We start from the raw sequence: 7,184 nt of genomic DNA, 5'->3' as shown, positions 1-7,184 counted from the left end.
TGTGAATGTCTCACAGCAGCCCGACTCTCTGCATTATACTGTGTGAATGTCTCACAGCAGCCCGACTCTCTGCATTATACTGTGTGAATGTCTCACAGCAGCCCGACTCTCTGCATTATACTGTGTGAATGTCTCACAGCAGCCCGACTCTCTGCATTATACTGTGTGAATGTCTCACAGCAGCCCGACTCTCTGCATTATACTGTGTGAATGTCTCACAGCAGCCCGACTCTCTGCATTATACTGTGTGAATGTCTCACAGCAGCCCGACTCTCTGCATGTCTCACAGCAGCCTGACTCTCTGCATTATACTGTGTGAATGTCTCACAGCAGCCTGACTCTCTGCATTATACTGTGTGAATGTCTCACAGCAGCCCGACTCTCTGCATTATACTGTGTGAATGTCTCACAGCAGCCTGACTCTCTGCATTATACTGTGTGAATGTCTCGACTCTCTGCATTATACTGTGTGAATGTCTCACAGCAGCCTGACTCTCTGCATTATACTGTGTGAATGTCTCACAGCAGCCCGACTCTCTGCATTATACTGTGTGAATGTCTCACAGCAGCCTCACAGACGACTCTCTGCATTATACTCTGACTCTCTGCATTATACTGTGTGAATGTCTCACAGCAGCCCGACTCTCTGCATTATACTGTGTGAATGTCTCACAGCAGCCTGACTCTCTGCATTATACTGTGTGAATGTCTCACAGCAGCCTGACTCTCTGCATTATACTGTGTGAATGTCTCACAGCAGCCCGACTCTCTGCATTATACTGTGTGAATGTCTCACAGCAGCCTGACTCTCTGCATTATACTCTCACAGCAGCCCGACTCTCTGCATTATACTGTGTGAATGTCTCACAGCAGCCTGACTCTCTGCATTATACTGTGTGAATGTCTCTCACAGCCTGAGCATTATACTGTGTGAACTCTCTGCCGACTCTCTGCATTATACTGTGTGAATGTCTCACAGCAGCCTGACTCTCTGCATTATACTGTGTGAATGTCTCACAGCAGCCCGACTCTCTGCATTATACTGTGTGAATGTCTCACAGCAGCCCGACTCTCTGCATTATACTGTGTGAATGTCTCACAGCAGCCCGACTCTCTGCATTATACTGTGTGAATGTCTCACAGCAGCCCGACTCTCTGCATTATACTGTGTGAATGTCTCACAGCAGCCCGACTCTCTGCATTATACTGTGTGAATGTCTCACAGCAGCCTGACTCTCTGCATTATACTGTGTGAATGTCTCTCAGCAGCCCGACTCTCTGCATTATACTGTGTGAATGTCTCACAGCAGCCTGACTCTCTGCATTATACTGTGTGAATGTCTCTCAGCAGCCCGACTCTCTGCATTATACTGTGTGAATGCCTTTCATTTCTATTAAGAACCACTTCTTCTTTATAGTAACCCTCCTCAGAATCTGGGGGATTTGGGTTGCAAAAGCACCCCACACAGGAGTAGCTATTTCAGGAGGAAGAATGAAACCGGAAGAATGAAACCTAGTCTGGCCGGCATCTCAAACAGGTGTAAAGAAAGGCATATGTTTCATAAAGGGTGTTAATACAAGTGAAACACTTGAGGCTTGTGAATTGAAAAAAGTATTGCCCATAACAGCAGGTGAGATTAAAACCACTCTCTCTTGGCAGCATTTTTTCAGCAAGTAGGCATGAGTAGATAAGATTTCCAGTAATCAAAAACAAACCGTCCCAGAAAGATCTTACAAAATAAAAGCATGCCAGTAAATAAAACAGCTTGGCTTTTAAGTGATACAGCAGTGGCTCAAAACTCTGGCCTTTCGGTCCATTCCAGTCCAGAACTTTGTGTCAATCAAGCCCTTAACTAATTTAGCAGCTGGTTGCAACAAATATCTGAACTGGAATAGATCTCGAGGGCCAGAGAGAGAATCAGCTCTCCACCATGCAGATCCCAGCAATGCACTGTATGCCAGTGGTACTCAGTTCTACCCCACGGGATTGTTCCACTCTTTATTCCAACCATGTCCCAAATTAGTTAGTTGCCTTCAATTGACTATTTTAGAACCTGCATGGAGTAAAACCTGGACTGGATTGGATGTCACTTGGCTTGTTCAGCACCATGGAGAGCACCTGTGCTCGAGTGCAGTTTCAGCACCACTCGCTGCATGTCGTACTGGAACAGCACCCAAGTGTGCAGCAGGCTTGTCTGCATCAGATCGGTCCGTCAACTCTATATTTATATAGGCAGAGAGAATAGGTGGGAACACAGGATCACGCTGCATGATTGAAAACACAATAAAGTACAAAGAAAAATAATGAAATTGACATTTGAAGCTACTTACCCTCTAAGCAGTTAGTGTCATGACTCATATAGCCACAGCTAGCGATGATAGTTCTGGGATCGTGGTGCCCATTGTTTGCAACATCAACCTCAGATTTGTTTTGTTCTGTTTTGTTTTGTTTGCTGCTTGTGATTAATAAGATCAAAGGAGTTTGTGTCAGATTTGGGTCAAGGGCTTTGAGCTGATCAGAGATCAATTGATTACACTTCAGCAGCTGTCTTGAAAGTTTGCTTGAGGGCCATTATTTTCCTGACAGATGTGTCAGAGCAGATGTTTCTAAATGTGCCTTTCATTTCTTTCACACCCAATCCCCTCCTTGAAGGAAATATCATTGTAATTTGCAACCATCTCTGACTACATGACAGGGCTTCAAGCAAACGTTTTCTACAAAGGAAGGCAGGTTGTGTTATACTCTAAGGAATGAGTCAGCACTGTACTCCAAACAATCCAATTCCAAAAACAGTGAAATGATCAAATCAGACTTATATAGAATTCATTTAAAGCTGTCCAGTACTTGTCAATACAAACTTTAACTTCAGGAAGACTGAAGATTGGATAATGACTGAGAGTCTACTGCACTGGGTTCTAAATAAGTACTAACACTCATAGAAACTTTACAAAATTCCATAATAAATGTTTTGACTGGAAGAATGGGAGAAGAGACTCGCAATACAAGATATTCAGAAATATATAAATATATATATATATGCATACACATGTAAACACATTACACACTGCAAGTAATATTGTACACAGACCTGTAATTACATGCTTCCAATGTAAAATACACCGCAGATGGAATTTGGATCCTCACCTCAGCACCCTCCCCCCGCTCTCCGGACTGTGCGGGAAAAATAAAACCTTTTCTGAATAGAAATCTACACTTCAAAGAGCTGCCAGAACAATAGACCTCCAGGGGTTTCACGAGCTCTGGGTTTACATTAACAGCTTCACTGTGCTCCACTTAATAAGGGAGAGCGCCGAACCCATTGAGACAACAGAGCCTGCACTGAATAGTACTGCTGCCCTTAAAGAGACATTTAGAGCAGGGGCTTCTCAGAGCCAACAAGCACTGGCAGAAAGCGCTGAACACGTGCACTGTATTCACCTGGGATTTGAGCATCACCTACTCGAAACACAAACACATCCTCAATAGGTCTTAGGCTAAACTTAATCCTCATTGGTACCATCTTTGTTTCTGACAGTAAAAATGACCTCAATAATGTTTCCAAACTGGAAATAAATAATTCCGATCATTTGTGTTTTATTTTTCCTTGTATATTTTGACAAAAATGCATGTAAATGACGATTTGGAGTAAACTGGTTTTAGAGCCCATCGCGTTACAATGAACACAGGATTATTAATATAAATGCATGCCTATTTGCTAATTAATGTATTGTTCATAATAACTGCTTAGTTATTAATCAAGGCTGTGCTGTGTTCTCCAGTTAGGCTTTGGCCCTTCCTACATTTTATATTCATGTATAAGAGGAACAGGATATACTGGGGATCTCCCAAGATGCCATGTGCTCTGGGTTCTATCAGTCCAGCGCAGTCATCTCTTAATCACTGGTAACACTTTATTTAAGAGTTCATTACAAGTCATTAGTAATGCATCTATAAATGTGTTATAACGGATGGAATAAAAACCAGGTGGTTATTGTTAGCAATGACAGGCTGCAATGATACAGCATTAAACAGGCATGTTACTGTAATAAGCCAATGTGAGAAACCACACAGTTACTTTATACCAGGACATTAAAAAGATATTTTACTCTTTGTTTATAAGTTAAGGAAAGCACATTAACAGCACTTTTATATATGTGTTATAAAGTGGTGCCTTGTTACTAACTAGGCATTGTAGAGGACCAGCTTCCTGATACAAAGTTTCATTGTAGGACGTATAGAAATTGGTCTGCTAGACAGCTCACCTCAGGGTCTAATGACACCCGCAATTCATTATGCTTACGTTTCTTTGAATTGAGTTCAGGAGTTGCTCTTCTGTCTAGTTGCTTGCCATTGCTGTATGTATCACAGCCTGGATCAGACACAATGTATTTACAGAAGAGCCAGTGGCATCTTGTAAGCAGTCATTAAGAGTTTGCTGCACAGTGTGGAGCAGTTACCTGCTACCTAGCATGTGAAACCGTTCAGTTCAACACAGCCTGGATGAACTGTCAGGGCTTGCAATGCACCTACTGTGGGATTCAAAACCAGAGTTCAAAACCATTTGTGCAAAAATATATATAATTCGAGATGTTTCATGCATACCATTCCAGCTGGTCTTCAGCTATTATCCAATCCAGTCACTCCGTGGTGAACTCCATTTGTGAAATGTCACTGTGAGCATGCTTAGTCCCCAGTGGAAGAATGAATTCTGGATTGCTGTCTCTCAAGTGTAATTATCCAGGAACTCTCTCCCACTTATAGGTCTGAGTTCTTTTATGTCAACATAAAACGAAGAGGAAGCTCCCTGGAATGCTAAAGCTATCACAATAAAACACAAACAAAACCTCAGCAACGTAAGTGCTGTGCTACGCTGTTTCTAGCTAGTTGTAGTATCTTGTTAAAATAGGGCTGTGACAAGGCAAGATCCATGTATATATTGTGAGTGATTTTGGCAGGATTGGGTTAAAACCGATCCCTTCAAGGTATACTGCTGTGTAATTCCCTTTGAACAGTCAGGCAGGTAATCAAACACATGGAAATGTGTATGTGCTTGAATGGGAGGACGGACCTAATTGGAGAGGCATCAAAAAACATGTGGCCAGGTTAAACTGGTTAATTGGCTACCAATTTAGCCTGTATAAAAGCCCAGGGCTGAGTGAAATGAGCTCAGTGAGGAACTCTTGGGGACTGCACCCTGCAGGTGGCCACTCGTAGCTTACTTACCCTCTTGGAAAGAGAATTTTGCTTTGTATTTTTTTTATTTGTGTCTTTATTTTGAAATAAAAGGTCACTTCATAGCTGCTACTGTAATTCTATACAATAGAGGACCCAGCCAAGTTTGCTTTTATCTGCCATCATCTCCAAGCTACAGTAAGAGCATGATGTAACAAAATCTTTGAGTGGTGTCTTTTTTTTTTTGCTGAAGTAGGATACTGCCAAGTCTCCAAAAACCTACTCAACATGCATATGAAATTTGAGCTCCAATGACAGTCTAATGACAGATACACACATGCAATGCATGTTGTAAGGTGGCAGGGGGAGGGTCAGATTCCTTCCTACCCATGACATGTGAAAATGCATGTTTTCTTTGATTTAATTGTATTTTTGTTAATTGTATTATTTGTTAATTTTTGATCATTCCCAGGTGCGGGTGATAATTAAACAATTAACAAATAATACAATTAACACAAATATAATTAAATCAAACAAAACGTGCATTCTCACATGTTTTAGGTAGGGAGGAATCTGACCCTCCCCTTGCCACCTTACAATGTATATTGACTGCTTATTAACCTGGAACTGAACTGCAGCAAATGGTTGAATGCATATTAATGAATTACTTATTTATGCCACTCAGAAATACAGAGTTACCTCGACACTAGGTTAGCCTGTCTCGTGGGTCAGGCATGGTTTTTGATACATTACATACAGCCTCATTGTAGGTACAGGTATACATTTTAACCTAAAAATCATTCTGAATATCATTAACTGGATTGCTTTACAGTGCATCAGCTGAAGAAGTCTTCTGGATTTAACAGGTAACCCTGTTACTTCCCTGGAGATGCACAAGACAAGCATCTAATTGAAAACATTTGCCTAATACTGTGTGAAGTCTCAATATGAATGCACATTGAACCACCTTTCAATTTGCACAGAGCAGTTCAAACACTGAAACCCTGATAGCTGAATCCTGTAATACAATGGTCCGTTAATGCTGAATATAACACAGACATGGAAATTAATAGGAGTCAACTTGTATTTCAGTCAGGCTTCATTTTAAGGAGTTTTAGTTTATTAACTGTTAACAAATAGATGCAAACTGACCTCCCGCACAGTACAGTACACATGAAAGCAATGCTTCCCTTGCATTCTGGTATGTGATGTAATGAAGGAGAAAAGGTGTGAGCTGCTGGGTGAGGTGATTTATCACCAGTGAGCTTTGAATCGCAGTCCTCCTACTCCTCTCAGCCTGTCATCTCTGCTCAGAAACAGCAGCGAATAATGAGGAGATCATGCAGTGGGGTGACTTGATCTTCAACTGGGTGATGCACTCGCTCATACAGCATCACAGTGTAAATAATGGACTGAGTGAAGGGATGCTGTTGCAGCTGGGTGATGCACTCACTCATAGAGCATCACAGTGTAAATAATGGACTGAGTGAAGGGATGCTGTTGCAGCTGGGTAATGCACTCACTCATAGAGCATCACAGTGTAAATAATGGACTGAGTGAAGGGATGCTGTTGCAGCTTGGTGATGCACTCACTCATAGAGCATCACAGTGTAAATAATGGACTGAGTGAAGGGATGCTGTTGCAGCTTGGTGATGCACTCACTCATAGAGCATCTACATGTGAGCGGTTCAATGAATCTCACCTCTCTAAGAGAAAATAGTCAACTTTGCTGAAAACGACACAAAAACACCATGAATGAGTGAGCTTGTGCACATTTCATGGAGAAGTCTGTTCCAATGTGTAACAAGCTGCACCCTTCTCGGTTTCTCATGCACCTGGGTTCTGCACTGTGCCTGCTGTGTGCTGTAAAACAGCACTGTGCCTGCTGTAAAAGAACAGCACTGTACCTGCTGTAAAAGAACAGCACTGTGCCTGCTGTAAAATAACAGCACTGTGCCTGCTGTAAAAGAACAGCACTGTGCCTGCTGTAAAAGAACAGCACTGTACCTG

Source organism: Polyodon spathula, chromosome 30, assembly GCF_017654505.1.
Source record: "Polyodon spathula isolate WHYD16114869_AA chromosome 30, ASM1765450v1, whole genome shotgun sequence".
NCBI classification, from domain to species: domain Eukaryota; kingdom Metazoa; phylum Chordata; class Actinopteri; order Acipenseriformes; family Polyodontidae; genus Polyodon; species Polyodon spathula.
Note: the sequence above shows the minus strand (reverse complement) of the source record.